This window comes from Leiobunum rupestre, chromosome 3, assembly GCF_980474605.1.
Source record: "Leiobunum rupestre chromosome 3, qqLeiRupe1.1.hap1, whole genome shotgun sequence".
Lineage (NCBI taxonomy): Eukaryota > Metazoa > Arthropoda > Arachnida > Opiliones > Sclerosomatidae > Leiobunum > Leiobunum rupestre.
Window position 1 is genome coordinate 61,380,431 of NC_143386.1, and position 22,774 is coordinate 61,403,204.

Here is a 22,774-nt window from a genome sequence, read left to right on the forward strand (position 1 = left end):
AAAAGATCGCGGAAATCCTGTTTTAAAAGATCGCGGAAATCCTGTTTTAAAAGATCGCGGAAATCCTGTTTTAAAAGATCGCGGAAATCCTGTTTTAAAAGATCGCGGAAATCCTGTTTTAAAAGATCGCGGAAATCCTGTTTTAAAAGATCGCGGAAATCCTGTTTTAAAAGATCGCGGAAATCCTGTTTTAAAAGATTTTACAACTATCGATTGGACAGAAAACGTCTAATTTTCTACACAAATTAACAGGATGATTTTTCTGCACGAGCTTGAGTGCAAAGTCCGTAAGTTGTGGTTATCTGTTGATCAGACAATGAAGTTACTCGGATGTTTATTAATGTTAAATGCCGACCACTTTAGTTGTCTCAGGTAACATTGATTTCGGCTAAACACCTCTTCACCAAAATTCATAAAAATCTTAGAGTTGAGTGGTTTGGGGTTAATTGATTTGAGATAAAATGGCTCTGATATATATTTTTTATGTTTACCAAAAAGCATGAGTGACGTTCCATGACGTCATAGGCCATATTATATTTGATCATTCTAGAAATGCCCTTAGTGAAAGACACTTATGAGAAAATTACTATAAACTTATGTAACCATTTATCAGATTCACTTCATTTTATCCATTATTTAGTTCAGACTATAAAATACGAAAATGTGATAGACAAAGAATTGGCACACTAACGTGAAACTGAATTATACACTTATGTTAAAATGAGTACGTGTAAAAAGTATCAAATGCTGTTCTCTTAGCGGTGCCCCAGTTTTTATGTTAAATGTTTAGACGCAGTTAAATAATTTACGGTAAAAGGAAAAAAATTTCAGTATCCAATTTAATTTTAAAACTAATCTAAAGATGTAGAGATGATAAAATCAGCACGTTTTCTTCATTAAACATTTTTTATTCAACTCATCATTAAGACATTTTGAAGTTTTTAGCCGATAATAATACTTAAATAATTTCCCCCTTCCAGTAAAATATTTGAGAGGGGCCGATGCCCCACCTGCCCCCGACATAACGTATGCAAAATTGTATAAAAAATCTATTGTAATCCGCAAAATTAAATGCTCAATGCCACATCGATATCGTTTTGAGGTTATCAAAATCAAAAGCTCTGTGAATTAAAAGTGAAAAACTTTTTATCATTCGCGAAAGTGAAAGTGGACCGTCACTTTATCATTCTGTCAAATAATATTAAACGCGTGAGTGAAGTCACGGAGACCGTGAATGTGCTCCCCTGTCCCCCTACTGCCGTCGCGGCGCTGTGCTTGACTTGATCCTACGCTGATAGATAAAAGAACTCGTTATAAAACCCTCATTTGAATTCTACCGAATATTTCGGGCTCGACGATGCATTTTCCCCTAAACCCATTGTTGTTCCGTTCTAAATGTCAAAGTTAGGTAACTGTGTAATGTTATTCGGAAGTCACGTGACGAGCATAAAGCATTAATGACATTATTTCGAGTCTTTTTCAGTCACATTTAAAAAAAATTGGGCGTTAAGCTAGGTTTCTGAAGCCACTTGAAAATTCCGATATTTACTGTATTTTATTTTCCCGTATTTCAAGCTTTGGATTCTAAATTCAAAATAACGTGTTGGTGCAATAAATGTTTCTATGAAATAAAACAATACAAATTAAAAGTATAATATGTTTTTATCTGCGTCAGGAGCGCGAGTTATTTAAGTGCTTTACTTGCGCGCGAGTTTTGCACGCGCGTTTCGGATTCCGAAGGGTTTCGCGACTGCAGCGCGTGCTCTCTGCCTTCAAGCGCTACAGCTAAGTGACGTAGACAAAACATGGTCGTCATGCACTCCCGTATTTTATAGAACCATCTATTCAAGAACAATATAATTTCGAAAATAACCCCGCTTACGTTACAAATTATCAAATAAAATTTAAATTAAAACGTTTTTTAACGTAATACAGCCAGCCTTAATCCAATGAAGTAAACACTTTGGGAGTAAAAATATCCAATTCGTAAAAATCTTAAATTTAACTTTAACCAAGGGTCACCTTTTTTGATAAAAGTGCACTTCAGTGGAAAATATTGTAATTAGTGGGATAAATGGTAAATAGCGGTTAATAATGCAATAGAAGGAATATAATGAACAATACGCAAAGAACTAATTACAATTAATTTTTCCAACCATTAAATATAACCCTAGATTACGGTATGTTCCCAATTTTCCCAATTCCCACTTTACCCAAAAGATAAGAGTGGTACCGTTTGACCCAAAGCCACTTCATTCAAAATTCATAAAGTTATTTATTTATGGCATTAAATTAAATTTGAATACATTTGTATTTCATGTTTAATCTTTTAAAAAAACAAGTTTTTTTAAGTTGAATATTAAGATGTTAAAGTAGTAGGTTTATCGCAGTTGGTGTTTTGGGTAACATGGAATGGGTTAGAAGTTCGAAGAATCGTATGATGTCGTTTTTATATCTTTTTCGGATAAATAGATTTGGGGGAAATGGACTTGGGAGAAATGGTTGACCTATTCTGTAACGTTTTGCACTTTTTAATAATAAATTTTATTATAGAATAGAGTCAATTATTTGCTATATAATGGAATCGTTTTCTCAACCTCGGAACATTGGACTATAGTTAAGAAAACGTGTACCGGAAACGTGTAGGGTAAACAGTCTGTGCTTAATAAAGCTACGTCTACACACCCACAAGTTCCCCCTACACGTTTTTCTTAACCTGTCCATTGTTAAACTTAGGTGAATCTCTTATTCTTCTCTCTAACGCAAAAATGCGAATATAGAGGAAAAAATATTACGTTCATAGATGAAGAAACAGTTTTGGGCTGCATTTCTTTATTTTTATTTAAAATATAACTTTCTCGTTTTTGAGGCGAAGAAACCAGTTTCCGCTATCTTTTGGGGCGAATAATATTTTGTACTGCCTTAAAATTAATGAGGTCGTATGAATGACTGGCGACTGACCCTTAAAGGAACTATCATGATGTATCTGGTTCGGAAATGGGGTTAGAAGTACCAAGGGCTGGCGTTACATTGTTTCCAGAAAACAAGCTTTATACCCCCCCCCCCCCCGTTGGGCAAGACCAAAAGCTTTTGGAGCTATTTTACGTTAACTAAAATCATGGAGAAAACGTAAGGACTCGCTTTGGTAAAATATTTTAACGTATCACCGTGATGCCAACGAGATAATGGGGGTTGACAATAAAAGGGGTAAACACTGGATACTTTTTAGAAGCTTTCAGAGCTATTTTACGCTACCTAAAGTTAGTGTTCGTACGGGGTCAAAATAAAGTCGGGGTCGGGGTCGGGGTGGGTCTAACCCCGCGAAAAACAAGTCGGGGTCGGGGTCGGGGATGGAAAATTCTTGGTATTTATTAAGAATAGAAAAATTATCAAAATACCCCAATTTTACTGGTTAAGATTAGATAGTGTATCTTGTGTAAGCCAGCCTCTGAGGCTAGGGACTATTAGTAATCGTCTTAGTCGATAGCTACGCCGCAAAATTTTCTTTTTGAAAACGAAAACATAGGAGAGAGTTGGCCTTTTTCGATCTATCGAAATCTGGCAGCCTTGCCTGCCTTCCGGCCTGTATCTCCATACCGAAAATGGTCGACGATTACGCCGCCGAAAATATTTTACAAAACTGATCGGCGGCATTTTTGACCGTTATTTTGAATTATCGACTAGGACTATAGTAAAAATAGATAAGATAGGTAGATTTTAAAATAGAGGTCTATAGCTTAGGCATTGTAATTGTTTAAATAAGTTGTTTTATAAATACACAAGTTATTTCCAAACGTTGTAACTCCACACTCCTTAGCTGAGACTGAGAGAGTTCGAAAAAACGGCAATTATGAAACTAAAACTTATAATCAAGCGTCAAGCGAGAGCTACGTCAGCGGCATCAACCGAATTTCATTCAGATCATTCTATTGTCGCCCACGAAAAAAGGGGAGAGAAGGAACCTATCTATTTTATATTTTTAGGATTTTAGCGGGGTGCGTCGGCGCGAAAATTTAAAATTACACTACGAAAACATAACCCCGAAAAATGGAAAACCCCGACTTGATTTGCGACAGTCGGGGTCGGGGTCGGGGTCGGGCACAAAAGTCGGGGATCCCCGACTTTCGGGGTCGGGGTCGGGGTCCCCGTACGAACACTACCTAAAGTAATAATATTAATCAGCTAGGCTAATACCCAAGGCCTAAGTCATCAAGCCACATTTGAAACCATTAATTCAGGTGGCCGGGTTACAATGCGTAGGAGGGTGGTGACAAGCTTTGCATGCCACGCGTTCGAGCCAACAGCTCCCTACACTAACTATTACCGTTAATCTCAACAAGTTTTTATGGAAGGGGAAACCGTAGATCTCGGGGGAAAACCCCTTAAACCAACGGGGAGAGAACTTGCAAACTCTACGCAGAAGGAGTTGTTCCGAGTTTTCACCCAGTGCCACAAGCTGGGATCGAACCCGGCTCCTCTTGCTGCGAGGCGAAAGTGCTAACCACTCCGCCACCCCACATATAGAGCAAAAGTAAGGATTTGTTTTGTAAAATATTTTAACGCGTTATGCTAACGGGATAATGGGGGCTGACAATAAAAGGGATAAACACGTGATATATTTTCGGTTTTTCCAGAGCTATTTTACGTTAACCAGAATTATGGAGAAAACGTAAGGAATCGCCTTTGTACAATATTGTAATGCCAACGAGATAATGGGGGCTGACAGTAAAAGGGATAAACACTAGATCTAAAATCACGGAGAAAAAGTAAGGAGTTGTTTTGTAAAATATTTTAACGCGTTATGCTAACGGGACAATGGGGGCTGACAATAAAAGGGATATATTTTCGATTTTTCCAGAGCTATTTTACTTTAACTAAAATTATGGAGTAAACGTAAGGAGTCGCCTTTGTAAAATAATGTAATGCGTCACCGTAATGCCAACGAGATAATGGGGCTGACAGTAAAAGGGATAAACACCGGGTGTATTTTCGATTCTTCCTGAGCTATTTTACGCTATATAAAATCACGGAGAAAACGTAAGGAGTCGCTTTTGTAAAAGATTTTAACTAATGAGATAACGGGAGCTGACTGTAAAAGGGATACACACCAGATCTAAAATCATGGAGTAAACGTAAGAAGTCACTTTTGTAAAATATTTTAACTAACGAGGTAATGGGGGCTGACAGTTAAAGGGATCAACACATGCGTGAAGCAGTGTGATGACGTCAAAGGAAGAAGACCAGCGGGGTAAAGGGGGGCTGATTATAAAGGGGGAAGACATCGTATCTTTTCACGTATATATAACGTCAAAGGAAGAGCGTCAGCGGAAGAATCTGTAGCTTTGACGTCATCCTTCCCCTTAAAGGGAATATAACCTCAACGCATTCTTTATGGAAGACCATTAACAATTTGAGTGATAATCCACAAACTAGCGCCAGAATTACCTAAATCCATATAATGGAGAGTCCAATATTGTTGGTGCTCTACACCAAATAAATAAGGTTCTATTCCCTTTAAGTGGTGTTAAAAGAGCAAGGTGGTGACCCCCTTTTTGTCAGCCCCATCCTTCCGATGGCAACACGGCGACTCGTTAAAAAAAATTGTTTTTTTCCCTCCCTATTGAGATAACCTGCAAAACTTGTTTACCAATTCATTTTTTTAAAGTTTCAATCAAAGCATTTGAATAAGTTGACAGTTGAAAAGTATTTTAAAGTTTTTGAATAATTAATTTTAGATTTCAGATACAAACTGGTTTATAATATAAAACGTCGTAAATAAAGGTCGCACCTACATTAGCCTAATTTTTTATTTTAATGTTATTTAAATACCAAAAAATGCGAAAAAGGAAAGTCAATCAAATAAGAGAGCAAAAAAGCTAAAGCAAATATTAAGCTTTAAATATTTTATTATATATATTTGAGAATAAATGTAAAATCTAGAACAATAAGCATTACTTTAAATACCGATTTAGGGACTTAACCCATTTTTTTTAATACTCTGCGATTGCCATTTAAAAAAACCATATAATTGAAAAACAGGCTGGACAAGCCAAAATATAGTTTGATATTAAAATTTTCTTCAAATGAATTCGTTTTCGAGCAAACCTTTTTCGTAAATAGTACTCTCCCGCTTCGAATAAGCGGGTCGAAGACCGTCATAAATTTTTTTTCTAATTTAATTTCATCGGTAAAATATGCTTTATCAATAGGTAAATTTCATTTTCATTAACTAGTAATATCAATTTTTTTCGGGTGACAGGTCTTCAATTTTTTTAATAATTATGTTTTATATTAATTAATTTAGTCGTAATTTAAGTTTTAATACAATTAATAACCTTTTCATTTAAGTTTTAATTCAATTTTAAAACCTTTTCATTTAAGTTTTAATACAATTAATATCCTTTTCATTTAAGTTTTAATTCAATTAATAACCTTTTCATTTAGGTTTTAATACAATTAATAACCTTTTCATTTAAGTTAAAATACAATTAATAACCTTTTCATTTAAGGTTTAATACAATTAATAACCTTTTCATTTAAGTTTTAATACAATTAATTAACTTTTAATTTAATTAAGTTTTAACACAATGAATAGACTTAATTTAATTAAGTTTTAATACAATTAATAAACTTTTAATTAAATTAAGTTTTAATACAATTAATAAACTTTTAATTTAATTAAGTTTTAATACATTTAATAAACTTTTAATTTAATTAAGTTTTAATACAATTAATAAACTTAATTTAATTAAGTTTTAATACAATTAATAAACTTTTAACTTAATTAAGTTTTAATTCATTTAATAACATTTTCATTTAAGTTTTAATGTAATTTATAATTAAATTTTAGTAAATAAAGATTAAGTTTGCATCATAACTGATTATCCAAATATTACTCTTTCGTGCTGAAAAATGAAAAGGTCTCAGTAATCCGAAATAAGTTCTTGATCGTACTACACGCGTTTTCTTGTCCAAGCTGTATCTTGACGTCAGATACCATGAAGTTGTAGAAAGGAATAGCTACTTCGTTTCAATAAGAAAAATAATCGCCGAAATTGGGAGGTAACCGTCCACCCGACCAAACCCTATCAGTCTATAATTTTCGGAATAAGTTTAGATTTCAAAAGGAAAAAACCGCCTTCAGTAATCGAGAGTGATTGTTCTCAAACCGCTTGTCAAATACTGACGAAATTATAACCAGGAAGAAAAAAATCTCCGTTAACTTCCGGTGTCACCAAACGAAGGCCACCGATGTAATTTTCTAAATTCTCTTCGAGGGATAAACATCAGGAAAAAAAACCGAAAAAAACTGTACATGATAACCTGTTTCTTAAGGGGGAAACTTATCCCTTTCGTTGATCCTAAGCCGCCGGATAAAGGCGGAATACGAAATAAGCGCCCCCTTTACGCTGGAAAGTACGCTAACCCAAATTCGAAACGGTGAAAGTTCTCCCACTTTATGAAGCTGCATCAGCTGCCTTTTTTTGGTTTGGTTTGTTTTATTTAAATAGGAGGGGACTTTACAATTGCAAAATATTTAACTAGATTTGAAAGGAATCTGCTTCTATAAAGCTGGTTTTCTGTTTAGTTACGGGCATTTCTAATTTTATTTTAAACGATATTTGTAAACCTAAAATTAGTTAGAAATTAGGGAATATTATTTTCAAGTCGATCTTAGTTATCTTCGTATTTTATTTAAATTTGGTTCGTTAAATCTAGGAGCAACAAACACAAGGAGAACTCAGCTAGCCTTTAAACACGCTAACGCAGTGTTGTGTACAAATTTCATTGGACGAGCCTTTACGCTGCACATTTTACGGAACGGGGGAAGACAATTTCCGAATTTTTCCCTTTGTTGTTATTACTTCCAAGTAAAATAACTATAAGCATGACACTTCCTATTGATTTAATCAGTGGCGTAGTCAGGGTGGCACGTGACCCTGTGCCCCCCCCCCCCCCATTATTCTATAAGTCCAGAGGCAGAGTATCAATGGCGTAGCAAGGGGGTAACATGGGGCACGTGTCCCCCCGAAACGTATGGTCGTACATACAAATCTTTTTATTTTTTTTACCTTTTTTCAATGGTGGCTACCCCACTGATTTTAATGCTAATTCCCTGACCGAACCTTTTTTCGACACTGACATTCTCCGACTGGCACTCGCACTCGAGCTGAGTAGCGTGTTATCGTCCTTCGTAGTAGTATATTTAGTCTTAGGCCTATTTAGAAACCTAGGTTGCGAAATAGCTCTAAAAATCAGTTCGGTGATAATATTACCTAATTGAAATACTTATTGTTATCTAGGAGCAACAAACACAAGGAGAACGCAGCTAGCCTTTAAACACGCTAACGAAGGGTTGTGTACGAATTTCATTGGACGAGCGTCACGAGCCTTTACGCTGAACGTTTTACGGGCAATTTCCGAATTTTCCCCTTCCGACGGCAGCAGGCGCGTCTAACCAATGAAAAATGTACACAAGAAAATCCACGACTTTTGACGGGTTGCGTTCTCCTTGTGTGGGGTGTTGTGTTTGTTGCTCCTAGTTGTTATTATGTTACTTATGCTGGAAGTATTTGCGACCGAAACGAGTCTAGGTGACGGCACTAGACAAAATTAAAAAGTCATAAGAACGTTTTTTCTTAAATAAACTTATCAAAATATAAGCAAACGATGCAAAAATTATATTAAATTGCAAGTATCATTATTTATACAGTCAAATTTACGAATAACTAATAGCGTCTGCTTTAGCCGCTACCTATCTAGGTTTCCCTGGCGAACCAAAGGGGGCGTAGCGATAGTTTTCGGTCGAGAATAAGTAACTCAAAGAATTCGTTTATATGGATAGAAAATATGCACATGATTTTTCTTGGTGTAATCTTTATCCCGTTGTAATTCAATGAAATTTGAAAAACGTGAAACGGTATAAATCAATAATTGGGACCAAAAAGCTAAAACCTAGATAAATTTATCTAAGTTTTAGCTTTTTTGTCCCGTTTATTGATGGATTTTTTATTTTATTTTTATACCTTTTAGCGTTTTTCAAATTTCATTGATGTTGATTAAAGGAGTTCAGAACTCAGTCGAAAGGTGTTACTTCCAAGACGAAGAGAGTGTTAATAATAATTAATGGTATGGTAAATTTATGCTAAGCCTTGGCTTCAAATGGTAAACAAGCCAGCGGGGGCGATTATATTTAATAATATTCAGCTACGCTAATACCCAAGGCACCACCTTAGGCCTAAGTCATCAAGCGTATTTTGAAGCCATTAATTCAGGTGGCCGTGTTGCAATGCGTAGGAGGGTGGTGGAAAGCCCTGCATGCCACGTGAGCCAACAGCTCCCTACACTAACTATTACCTTTAACCTCAACAAGGTTTTATGGAAGGGGAAACCGAAGAACTCGGGGGAAAACCTCTTAAACCAAGGGGAGATAACTTACAAACTCAACGCGGAAGGAGTAGTTACAAGTTTTCACCCAGTTCCACAAGCTGGGATCGAACCCGGCTCCTCTTGCTGCGAGGCGAAAGTGCTAACCATACCGCCACCCCAGGTGGCTTTACTTCGAATTTATTTAAATACATATTTTTAAAAATGGACGCCAAACTTTAACGTGCATTTTGCTTACCGATAATGAGATACCAATAAATCATTTTATAGGGAGCTAGCAGTTTGACGTCACCCATGCTTTTTTTTATTGAAAAAGCTACCCAACTTCTACATTTGATCCAGTTTCCTAACGTGTAAAAAGTTATGAGGTTTTACCTCAAACCTACACTAAGATTTGCCCCGATTGGCAACGAAATATCATCTGATGGGTCAACTATTTTACCTATATTAAAATTAATATAACATTTATACAATAATTAGGTCAGTTAACGTGTCATCAAGATTTGACCGTCGCAAGGAACTTCCCTCTGGCGGTCAATTATACTTATGGCATTAATTACTTTCAATTCAAGTCCTCCAGGAATATCGAGGTCAGATTAACGCGTTTGATATCAGTTTTATAATCGTGAAATTACAGTCAAAATATTTTTACAAACGAGATTTTTTTTTTATTTCCTACCGATAGTGAAAGTGGAACTTGGTACAGGTTACCGTTTGACCCACATTCTGCCCCATATGGGCATGGAAGGGGAAGTGGGAGATCTTCGAAGATACTGATACGTCAGAAAGATCATTTTAACGACAAATTTCCGTGCCCCCTCAATTTTACGGGCAGTATATTTTTCGCCAGACAGTAATGTCACACTTGGCCTGTCATGGATTTAAAAGCTGTTTACTTTGAATAACAACCATTTTTTTATATCCGCTGTAAAAAACTAAAACGTACTATAAAAATTTGGTTTATAATTCGTTTTACCTTTGTACTGTCGATTTTCGTTACATTTGGTATTTACACATTTTTATTTTTCTCGTAAAATACACCTTTTTGCTATTTCCAAAAAAAAAAAAAATCGTTATGGTCAGCTTGTTACGTAATTTTTAGGCGGATTGAGTTAATGACTTTTATCTTCGAAGTCGATTTGAGTTTCAAAGTTATAGTCTGATAGCGCTTGGCTGGAGTTCATCAGTCGATTTTTCCACTTTGAATGGGATCAATCGGTCACGAGATATCATCAAATGTGGGTAATATTTAGAGGAAGTATGAACTTTCATATTCAACGAATTTCGCATTTCTGCGACCAGGATTAACTGAAGATAGTAGTGATTGTCACTAGTTAAAAACAACTTGTATCGCTTGTTAGTAGACGCCTTTCGTAGTAGTAGTTCATATTCCCTTTAAAGGTCAATGATGAAACATTTTCAGCTTATTGAATTTATACTTTGGTGAATCTTCGCTGATAACATTTTCAAAGTAAATAATGAGTAATTTCTAAGGTTTTTAAATGAACTCTAGCCTATTATATAAACAGAATCATATATAATATATGTATAACTTAACTGTCTAGTAAAGTTAATACGCGCTTTAAATTTTGAACATCGATTCGGTATATCCTTCCAAAGTTCGCCCGCCCTTTCTACTTACAAAGAAACTTGTTTCATTTTAATAGACGCTAGCATCTAGGAGCAACAAACACAAGGAGAACGCCGCTGGCCTTTAAACACGCTAACGAAGGGTTGTGTACGAATTTCATTGGACGAGCGTCACGAGCCTTTACGCTGAGCGTTTTACGGAAAGGGGGAAGACAATTTCTGAATTTTTCCCTTCCGACGGCAGCAGGCGCTAAAGCGTCTAGCCAATGAAAAATCTACGCAAGAAAATCCAAGACTTTTGACGGGTTGCGTTCTCCTTGTGTGGGGTGTTGTGTTTGTTGCTCCTAGCTATAGCATAAACTCTATTTATGTCTTATTCAACTTGTTAAAAAAGTTCCACGCGCGTCTTGATATTTTAGCGCAAATGAGCTCGAGCGATTTCGCGCGTGCTCCCTGAAATGAAAAAAATGCGCGAACCTTTTACGCTAAAATATTAAAGAGCGCGTGGAACTTTTTAACAAGTTGAACAAGACATAAATAATTTATGCTAGCACTTATTGACTTCCAGTTCCTATTACTACCCAAAATTAAGTAAAATTAGAATAAATCTGGTGTTTAAGACAGTTTTGTAAAAAAATAGTTATCAAAACCAATTTTACTATTACCCCAAACGATTTCCAGATTGAAAATTTTTAGGTTGTACTAAATCCTAGAAATACACAAAGACGGCCAAATTGCCCGGATACTTCTATCGTATAAAAAAACTTTTGATAACACCTATTCCTAGATATAGAGGAGTTACGTCTAGGAATAAGTTTTATCAAAAGTACATTGACTTCAAATTCAAAAATTCAAATTTCAATTTTATTTATCTCAATAATAGTGATATTTTTTTTAAGGGCCAAGTCGTCCAGCTCTCAAAATTTGTAATTCATTAGAATCAATACAATAAATAACAGTTTCTTATTATTAAATGAACACTTTTCTTCTTGGTTTCTTCCTTAGAGGAATGCTTATTAACGTTGTAAATAATTGTATTTTATCATTGTATATATAACGTAAATAATATAATAAAATAGTTTATTTAGTGTATAATTAAAATTGAACAAAAAAATTAACAAAACAAAAAAATAAAAAAACATTATTTCAAAACACATTTTTTTCTATAATTTCTAATTTTAAAAACTTTTTGACGGCGTGGGTTGTATAATTTTACGCCGTAATAAAAAAAATTACATTTTTTTTGGGTAAATTTAAAATATTATTTGATCTTGTTTTAGTTTCAATTTTAACTGTCTGGAATAATTGAGAGGTTTTGGTAATTTAGGTTTTTAAAGATAAAGAGTAAATTACTATAGTGATATATCTGTTCAATATTTAAAAGTTAAAGACAATGTATTTTCGAAATATGCTTTTTCGAGCATAATATTAAAACCAAATTTCGATATCAAAAGCTTATTTTTTATCTCGCTCATCTTCTAAGCAATGACGTCGGCCCTTTTTATGTTTTTTTTTAAAGATAATTCCTTGTAAAAAAAGCGAGCGTTTTTATTTTCAGTTATTTTTATAAAAATAACTCGGGCTAATTGAGGCTAATTAGATTTCAGATGCAGTTCAATAATCACGATAACGGTAAGCGTTACTAAATGTTACAGGGTGGGAGTGTAATTATATCATAATTTTATACCGGAACCTAATTTATCAATTATTTTAAGTTATAGTCGCCATTTTAAACTGGTTTTTCTTATTTTAATAGTATGATTAGTTTTCCAATAGTTACAGGAAAACGTCAGGGAATTTAAAAATAAGCTAAATATGGTCATGAAATTTTAAGAATGTGTAAGAAGTTGGGAAATTTAAATTTATCTGAAAAATTTGATGAATGTGATGAAAAAAAACTAAGGTTTTGTAAATGTCCCAAAAAATGTTTCTTATTTAATTTTGGTTAAACATAGCTTGAATGTAAATTTTATATTATCAAGAATGTATTTATTTATATTTAGGAAGAATGATTATGCTGCGACAATCGCCGGGCACGTTGAACGCCTTTCCCCCGTCTCGCGGCGTTTGATTTCCATCGCGTTAGGTGACGTAAATTTTAAGCAGCCAATGAAATACCGGGACTATTCGTTTTATTTTAAGCGGAGGAGCGTACTGGGGGGACCAACGGGTGGATTGAGAGAAAGGCTAAAAACCGTCTCGACATAGACATTCTCCCTAAATATAAATAAATACATTCTTGATATTATCTTGAAAATTAAATGTAAGATGAAATAAATTTATAAACTATAAAGCTAAAATATCTAGAAATACCAGGGAAAAGGCAGGGAAAATATCTAGAAATACCAGGGAAAAGGCAGGGAAAATATCTAGAAATACCAGGGAAAAGGCAAGGGAAATATCTAAAATTATCAGGGAAAAGGCAGATAAAATATTTAAAATTACCAGGGAAAAGGCAGGGAAAATATCTCAAAATTACCAGGGAAAAGGCACGGAAAATATTTAAAATTACCAGGGAAAAGGCACGGAAAATATTTAAAATTACCAGGGGAAAGGCAGGAAAAAATCTAAAGGCAGCCAGTTCTTATCTAAAAATAATGTGGCAACCCTGACGGGAGCGGAAGGGGGTTGAAATGACGATTTTGCGTTTTTTGTGAATTGTGGCGCCTTTAATGTACTTGAATTGAAACTAAATGAAATAAGAAATGGAAGAATCTATCTTCGGAACCATCTTATTTTTTGCGTTCCTCTTTTGCATAAATTTGGAAAAGAGCCTATTTGAATCTCTTTCACAATAAGAGCCGCTCGTTTTAAAAAGTTAAAAAGTGTACTCCCGCCAAATCATTCTTGCGAGTCTTCTAAACTTCCGGCTGCTGCTATCACCGTGTTCTATTGTGTTTTCACGCCATTTATACGCTTGTACCGGAAATAATTCCATTTCTTAAATAAAACCATTTGTTTTTTTTTAACGTTTTTCCTTGTTGGCCGCCCGTCGAAGAAATTGAGTTTTTAATTCAATTTATATAGAACTATTTTGATCAAATCGAGCTTCTAGTAAACATGTTTTTTTTTTATTTGTCATGATAACGCTACATTTCTTCAAAGAGCTTGAATTTTTAGTCATATACCACTTCGTATAATTTCTTTTGTCCTATAGTTTTTGGCGTAATTCTGTAACATACTGTATGAAAAACATGAATAAAACTTTTAAAACATTTGGTTTGTACAGAAGATATCAATAGTTCTTTTTATAAACTAACGTGGCCTTCTTACGTCACAGTCTCTTACTTTGACAAGCCTACGAGCTACAGTCGCCAGAGGAATATAGCTTTTTCTAGAGCGCGTGCAAATCGCTCGTGCGAGGAATACACTAATAAAGCTGTGTCTTGTGACGTAAGAGCAACATTTTAACAAGTTGGGCAAGACCACTTTTTATTTTATAAAATCAACTATTCCCGTAAAACGTTTTTAGCTACTTAAGATCCAAGTGTAATATTTCTTTGCATCGGCAAAATTTATAATTTCAAATAATATTTGTTTTTAAAATTAATATTGAGGCTCTTCGTCATTAACTAAGATCAAAGTGTAGTATCTTTTCGTGTCAACAAAATAAATTACTATATCAATTTTTGTTTTATTTAATATTAAGCTGATTTGGCTAAGATCAAAGTGTAGTATCTTTTCGTGTCAACAAAATAAATTACTATATCAATTTTGTTTTATTTAATATTAAGCTGATTTGGCTAAGATCAAAGTGTAGTATCTTTTCGTATCACCGATTTTTTTTTTAATTTAATAATAAGCATCATCGTTGTTTGAGTAAGATCAAAATGTAGTAACATTTCAGCATTAGCTGTGAAGAATATCCTACCACGTCCACCATAAATCCTCTATGGATTATTTGAGCATTGCATTGTGGAAAGTGCATCCTTACATCGCTCGAGTTTAATTAAAATTTGCCTCGTTGAGGTAAGGTTGCACCTAATCTAATTACTTATTCTGCCATTTCATTGTTGGTTTTGATGAGCTAAAGTATAAATTAGCGATATTCCGCAAAATTCATTTGTCTTCCAAGTTTCTACTCAGACTACATTAACATTTTTTTAATTCGTGTAGTAGTGATAAAATTCTTTTGCATATTATGCAAATGACGAAGGGTTAAAATTCATGACGTTCTTTAACAAACGCAGATTTTAGCAATCTTGGAAAGTAATGTCTGCCCCAAAAATATCACCGAAAATCTAGAATTTAAATATTTGAATGTAGAAAAGATATTTTAACGAACTAGAAGCATTTTTTTTATTCTCAAAATCCGTTTAAAAATGATCCCGACGACCACAGACCATCTTCTTGCCAAAGTCTCTTTTCTCTGGTCTAGTTCACTTGAGCATTGTTTAAAGTAGTTCTTATTTTCTGAACCAGTTTATTAATTGCTTGGACCAGTTTATTAGTTCCTCGCACCGATTATTATTTTTGGATTTAGTTTTTTAACTTCTCGGACGAGTTTATTAGTTGTTCCGACCAATTTTTAATTTCTGGGAACAGTTTATTAACTTATCAGATAAGTGTATTAGTTACTCGGCCCACTTATCAATTTCTTGGACCAGTGTATTAGTTGCTTGGACCATTTTTATTAATTTCTGGGTCTAGTTTATTAAGTTATCGGATCACCTAACTAATATATCGTACAAGTTTATTAGTTACTCGGACCAACTAATTAATTTCTCGGATAAGTGTTTTAGTTGCTCGAACCATTTATAATTTTCTTGGACCAGTTTATTAGCTGCCCGAACCAGTTAATTAATTTCTCCGATAAGTTTATTAGCTGCTCGAACCAGCTAGTTAATTTCTCAAATAAGTTTATTACTTGCTCGGACCATATATTAATTTCTTGGACCAGATAATTAATTTCTCGAATAAGTTTATTAGCTGCTCGGAATATTTATTTATTTATGGGACCAGTTTATTAGTTGCTCGGACCATTTATTAAATTGTCGGCTAAGTGTATTAGTTACTCGGACCATTTTATTAGTTGCTAAAACCAGTTTATTAGTTGCTCGGACCAAGAGCACCTCAAACCAGCTAATTAATTTCTCGGATAAGTTTATTAGTTGCTCGGACCATTTATTAATTTCTTGGACCAACTAACTAATTCATTTTTGGACCAATTAGTTGCTCGAACCAACTAAATAATTTATCGGATAAGTTTATTAGTTGCTCGGATCATTTCATTAGTTGCTCGGACCATTTATTAATTTCTTGAACCAACTAACTAATTCATTTTTGGACCAATTAGTTGCTCGAATCAACTAAATAATTTATCGGATAAGTTTATTAGTTACTCGGATCATTTCATTAGTTGCTCGGACCATTTATTAATTTCTTGGACCAGTTTATTTATATAAAAACTAAATGTTACTCTTATTGGGATTAGTTTATGAATTCGATATTTACTATGATACTACTAATTCATCGGACAAAGGTTTTCAGGGGTCAGTGGCCCCGATAACCAGCTAATAACTAAATAACAGCATATGCAGCAGACGAAAAAGGTACTGGCAATGTGGTCCGGGAAGTGCATATAGAAAACTTTTGAATAAAACCCGGTAGGGTGGTCCTTATTATGTTTACTTCTTAACTGTTGCGGTCTTACCCTCTAAATTTGTTCCAATGTATGAAAATATAATTAATAAGAAATTTGGGATAAATTGAGCAAAATTTAGAGGTACCTCAATAACCTTGAGAATTCCCTATATCTTAGCTTTAGAATAAACGGTGATTTTTTAATTTGTATCCATATTTTTCGAGTTAGTAACGGATAAAGCTTACTCTATCTAAAAATCAACCACTCTGTGTTGTTTAATATGACTTTAATTATCTGGTTTTCAACTGCCTAACGTTCTATTACAGAAAGTGGCAAGTTATTACCATACGAAATAAAGCAGTTTGGAAATTCCATTTATTTAGCAATCGAACAAACGTTAATTTTTAATATTTAGTTAGTTATAGTTAGTTAGTTAGTTAGTTATAAACTGAAATATTCAAGTAGTGTAATATATAACCAATTTATCTCGTTTCAAACTACTTCTCTCCCCACTGGTTTAAGGGGTTTTCCCCCGAGTTCTTCGGTTTCCCCTTCCATAAAAACTTGTTGAGGTAATAGTTAGTGTAGGGAGCTGATGTTGGCTCGCGTGGCATGCAGGGCTTGCCACCACCCTCCTACGCGTTGTAACCCGGCCACCTGAACTAATGGCTTTAAAAGTCGCTCGATGACTTAGGCCTAAGGTGGTGCCAAGGGTATTAGCCTGTCTGATTAGTATTATTATTATTATTACTTTGTTTAGGCGTGGCAATGGATCCAATTAGAGGTCGGTAACGGTTAATCATTATCCATGTTTAAATTTTTTTTTCGGAAAAAAATGTAAACAAAGAAATTTACCGGTTAATATTTCGGAAAATTATTAAAAAACATGTATTATTCGTAAAATTTGAGCTTTTTATCGAAAAAAATGTCGTTTTTCCGATTAATTTTACATATTTATCAAAAAATTAATCGTATAATACAGAAATATAAATTACTTGATCAAAACGTTTTACGAATAATTTTGAGAGCTTCATCTATTGAATAAAAGTTAACCATCCCCGACCTCTAGATCCAATAGGCTTGCCATTTTAAGTAATAGTACACAAAGCAGTTGAAATCCAGATAATCTAAGGAGGACATATTCAACAACAAAGTGGTTGATTTTTAGATAGAGTAGCCGTAATCCGTAACCAACTCGAAAATTTTTGATACAAATGAGAAATCACCATTTTTTTTCAATGATAAGCTAAATTTTGCCCAATTTACCGCAAATTGCTTATGAAATATGTTTTCAAACAATGGAACAAATTTAGACTGCAACATTTAAGAAATAAACGAAATAAGGACCACCCTAATACACGCATCTTCCCTGATTGAAAATGACGGATTAAACGAGAAAATTCCAGATCTTGTCGCTACCGCAGGGTTCATCTCCGTCGCATTTATTTCAAAAAGAGTTTCCCCATTAGATAATTTTCGTCAATAATTAAAACGAAAGTTTCCGACTTCACTTTTGGTACGTAATGTTAATCATTTCATCATAGCGGTAGTCCTTAGGAAAAACCAACGGCCTTTTGAGAATCGTACACTTTTTCCGCGACTAACCTGTATTTAGTTTAATTATATAGTTAAATATACAAACTTTGTTTCCTATTGTTAGCGAAATTATTATTATACCCATTTATTGTTTGTTATAAGCTGGCGCCAGTTTAATTTTAAGAATAAAACTTTTATTTTCAAATTGTTAAAGGGAATATAACCCGCAAAGCAATCTTTATGGAAGACTCCTTCAATTTTTCAAATTTCCCGTACAGTGGCGCCAAACATTTTTAAAGCCAAAGGCAAGAGCGGCCAGAGCTACAAACGTTGGTGTTCCACACCAAATACCCGAGGTTATATTCCCTTTAATTGTAAGGTTTAGAAAAATACGCTTGTAGCCAGAACTTTATATATTTTTCGAAATAACTATCTCTACAATAGAAATGTTATTGGTTTGAAAAGTGTACCTTCGCTGATTTTTCAAAATTTGGTTTCGGAAGCAAAAGTAGAGCTTTCCTTAAACTATATCAAAAGGAAAAAAAAAATTGTAAATAAATTAATATCCTTAGGCAGTGTAATTTTTACATCCGTAGGCGGAGTGTACATTTTGATTTCGTTGCTTGGTCGAGAAAATGGCGGCTATTACAATCTGCCGCAAAGTTACATGTTTCGTTCTTATTCCATTCACTAGTGGGAGAAGCTTAGCTAATCATCGTTGGTCTTTAAATAGTTTCTTTATTTGGTTTTCATTGGTTGGTTACCATATTAGTCTGGCTAGCATGTGCAAATTTTGCATCTCAAACTGATTTTCGCTCAGATTTTCAAGTTTATTTCTAAAATAATTTTCCTCTATAGTGTACCGGATTTGTACGAATGTCGGAACCCTCGATTCATACTCAAGTTAAACCACGTCCACTAGATTCGACAATAACTTTATAGAGATAGCACTTTATAAAGACAAAAAGTTGGTTTTAATTTTATAATAGGGTAAAAACGACATTGACGCAAAAAATTGACGGTTCGCGATTTTGCCCTAGTGAAAACTACAATTATTTCGGTTATCGCTTTAATTCCAAGGACCATAAGGTATTAACAAAAGTAAATGAACCGAAGTTATAACACTGCTATACTCCCCATGTTGGAAGCGTTTTCCTTATGAAGTTACATTTTGACCTCGAATTTTTAAATTTTGCGCTCTCCTAGGCCGAAAAAAAGTTTTTGTTTTTATGAAACCATTTTTAATACATAGAAATAGCTATACCCACAATTCCCATGTGCAATTTATCAAAAGACGGGGATGGCGATTAACTTTTATTTGACTCAATTTTCTCATCATTTTCATAAGGACGCCCTCCGATTCTGAACGCTATATCGATAACTTCGGTTCATTTACTTCTGGTATTATTACATCCTAGTAGATTACTGAATGGTTTTCATTTAAGAAATAATTTAAAAGAATGGTTGTGGGAGACTCGGATTAAAAAAAAAGTAAATTTCAAACGTTCTCCACCCAGGGTACGCCAATAGAAGCACCATTGATGGCTATTTGCGTCTCACTGACCATTGATGGGCAGTACATTCGGTTTTTCCCTCAATAGGGACTGGGAAGCATGACGTAGAAATCGTAGATAATACGTAACCCATGCTTTTTACAATTCAAAAGAAGCATGGCGGCCATAGCCATTAAGGTACGGCGTGACGTCATGCTGGCAAGTCCCTATTGCAATTACCCATCGATGGCAATTAACTAGTTTCTTTCATGCATCACACTAGTTTTGTTATATAGAAACCAGCGTTGCCAAATCCTGAAAATCAAATTATCGTACCAAAGCCCAAAAATTATCGATTTTTAAAAACTGACGGTAAATTGGTATTTTGGGCGAAATACTAACGTTAATCTTGTAAAATCAATTTTTTTAATTTAATCGACCGATTAAAAAAATGTTTAACTGTTTTTTTAGACAAAATTAAGAAAAATATCGTACATTATCAAACGTGCAAGCTGAATCGTCGAAAAATGCGTACTATATAGTACGTAAATCCCAAAAATTAGCTTGAAATTATCGAATTATCGGAAGTAGGAATAGCGTGGAGCGAAATACGTCACAGACAGTGGCGTAGAAACATGGTGGTACAGGGGTACAATGCACCCCCCTTAAAATTGGAAAGGGCGCCAAATTGGTTGGTAAGGGGCGCTTTAAACATGGTGAAGAGGAGGGTGTCCAATTCAATATCCAAGCTGTAACCCCCTTGACCGAAAATGTTCCTACGCCCCAGACTAGCTTACTAGAACTATAACATCGGTAAAATATGGTTCAATACACTCTTTTAAGAAACGTTTACTGGGCGCCGCCATTATCGTACAGACAACCAACGAGCAAGCCCTCTACCGCAGAAATTTCGTCTCCCAAAACCGGATTTTTCATCACCCTCCCCGTAGACTGTAAAGTCATGGCGGTCGATTGGGAAGGCGCGTTAAAGAGTCTATAGGTTACTTTAAACTTATTAATACTATTAAATCTGGGAAAATGGTTTAAAAATAAGATCAGGGGGCGATTCTGTAAGAAATCGAATGAGAATTCGATCTCGATACCCTATACCCTGTCGAGATCAACTTCGACAATTTACATTGATTTATGCTTATTCGAAATCTTTACCGAATACCATTTGTCTAGATCTCGAAGTTCGAAATCTAGTTTTCGATCGAAAATTGGATTTCGAATATTTACAGAATAGGCCCCCATATCCCTTAATAGTTCAATTCCTACATTTCATTTCGTTAGTGGGTTTGGATCGAAAATCTCTCCAATTTGAACTTTGAAAATGTTTCATTTTCACAGCCTAGATAGATAATTAAGACAATAGGTGTTTAATATTGTTACATAAGTGTGACACTTCCTATTCTTCACGTGTAAAAGTTTTACTGAGAGCTATTCACAAGACAGACTGCATTACGAGCTTCGTCACAGTTTTGCGTCCGCTCGCTAACGCGTCACACGTAACCTTCGACAGCGCCTCGCTAGGGAGATATTCTCTTCTTGTGATGACGTCACTCCGTTACTAGCTCTCAGTAAAATATTCCCCAAAGTGACAAACTTATGGAACATTATTATAGACTTATGTTAAGACGTATTATACAGGGTGTTTCAAAAATAGTGGTATGAGCGAAGACCTACGGGTTCTACAGATTATTTTAAGACGAAAATATTCTATGACATTTTTTCGATTTGGGCCGCCGTTTAGAAGTTACGAAACACTTGTTGTATGGATGTCCCCTAATTTTAACGCAAGTTTTAATAAAATAATTAACGTAAGTAAATAGTTTAATTCATGGCTCTCCGCACGCGCCCAAAATAATATTTCGCTGTGAGTAGCGCGCAAACGTAAAGTTTTGAAGAAGAATGCAAAATTCACGCGCTTCGAAAACTGTTTTGCACAGCGCGAGCCCACGCGTGAATTTTACATTCGTTTTCAAAACTTTACGTTTTTGTATATACTTCTGATATAATAACCAAAACAAATCAGATGGAATGTAGTCTTTAAGACAAAAAAAATAATGGGAAACATCTCTTACCTTGTCTACGTGATACGCGTTCCCAAAGAATGTCTTAAAACAAAGTTTCCTTCCTGGTCCGAAAAATTCGGTACAAGGTAAAACCGCGATTGGAAACGGAGGCCCGCTCGGAACTCGATTCCGAACTTACGCGTCACTTTCTCTCGAATCGGAAATGTTATGATCGTCAGCCGCGGAAAGTTGGTGGCAGAAAAATCCACGGCGCCTCCCCCTCTGCTTTCCCCCCGGGTCGCCTCCCGAAAGCATCCTCGCTGATCCACAAAGAAAGTGTGTCAGAGGTACGGCTACACCTAAAAAGCCCGCGGCGCTGAGGCAACTTTCGCTTCTTCCCCGACGTGGCAGGGTGCGATTTGAATGTTTGGCCACTAAAAAATTACATTTATAAAGTTTAGAATAAATTTCTTAGCTTTCAAAAATTATTTTATGAAATTTTTCAAAATTTTGTGAAATTTTTCAAAAATTATTTTATGAAATTTTTCAAAAATTATTTTATGAAATTTTTCAAAAATTATTTTATGAAATGTTTCAAAAATTATTTTATGAAATGTTTCAAAAATTATTTTATGAAATTTTTTCAAAAATTATTTTATGAAATTCTTCAAAAATTATTTCATGAAATTTTTCAAAAACGATGCTTGAAATCTTCGAAAAATTATATTTCCAATCTTTGAAAAATTATATTTCCAATCTTTGAAAAATTATATTTCCAATCTTTGGAAAATTATATTTCCAATCTTTGAAAATTATATTTCCAATCTCTGAAAGATTATATTTCCAATCTTTGGAAATCGAGTTTCGAAATTTTTGGAATATTTTATTTTGAAATATTTGAAGATTTATTTTACACAAATTTTATTAGAAATGTTTTTAGAGTTATGTTTAAAATGTTTGGAGAATTATATTTAAAATGATTGGAGAATAATATTTCAAATGTTTGGATACATATTTAAAATGATTGGAGAACAATATTTCAAATCTTTGGATACATATTTAAAATGATTGTAGAATTATATTTCAAATGTTTGGAGAATTATATTTCAAATATTTGAACAGATTAGTTTGCAACGTTTAAAAATTGTATTTAAAACTTGAGGGAAATT

The 22,774-nt window shown here is 34.3% G+C and overlaps 1 protein-coding gene across 1 annotated transcript in view; it reads right to left on the reverse strand.

Annotated features, from left to right (window-relative positions):
* LOC149953699 (retinaldehyde-binding protein 1-like) overlaps window positions 1–21,682 on the reverse strand; it is a 27,501-nt gene extending 5,819 nt beyond the window's left edge. Inside the window, exon 1 of the mRNA XM_090168905.1 lies at window positions 21,675–21,682. The gene's annotated coding sequence lies outside the window, so the exon portion shown is untranslated. The remainder of the gene's footprint in view (window positions 1–21,674) is intronic.
* Between the last annotated feature and the right edge of the window lie 1,092 nt (window positions 21,683–22,774).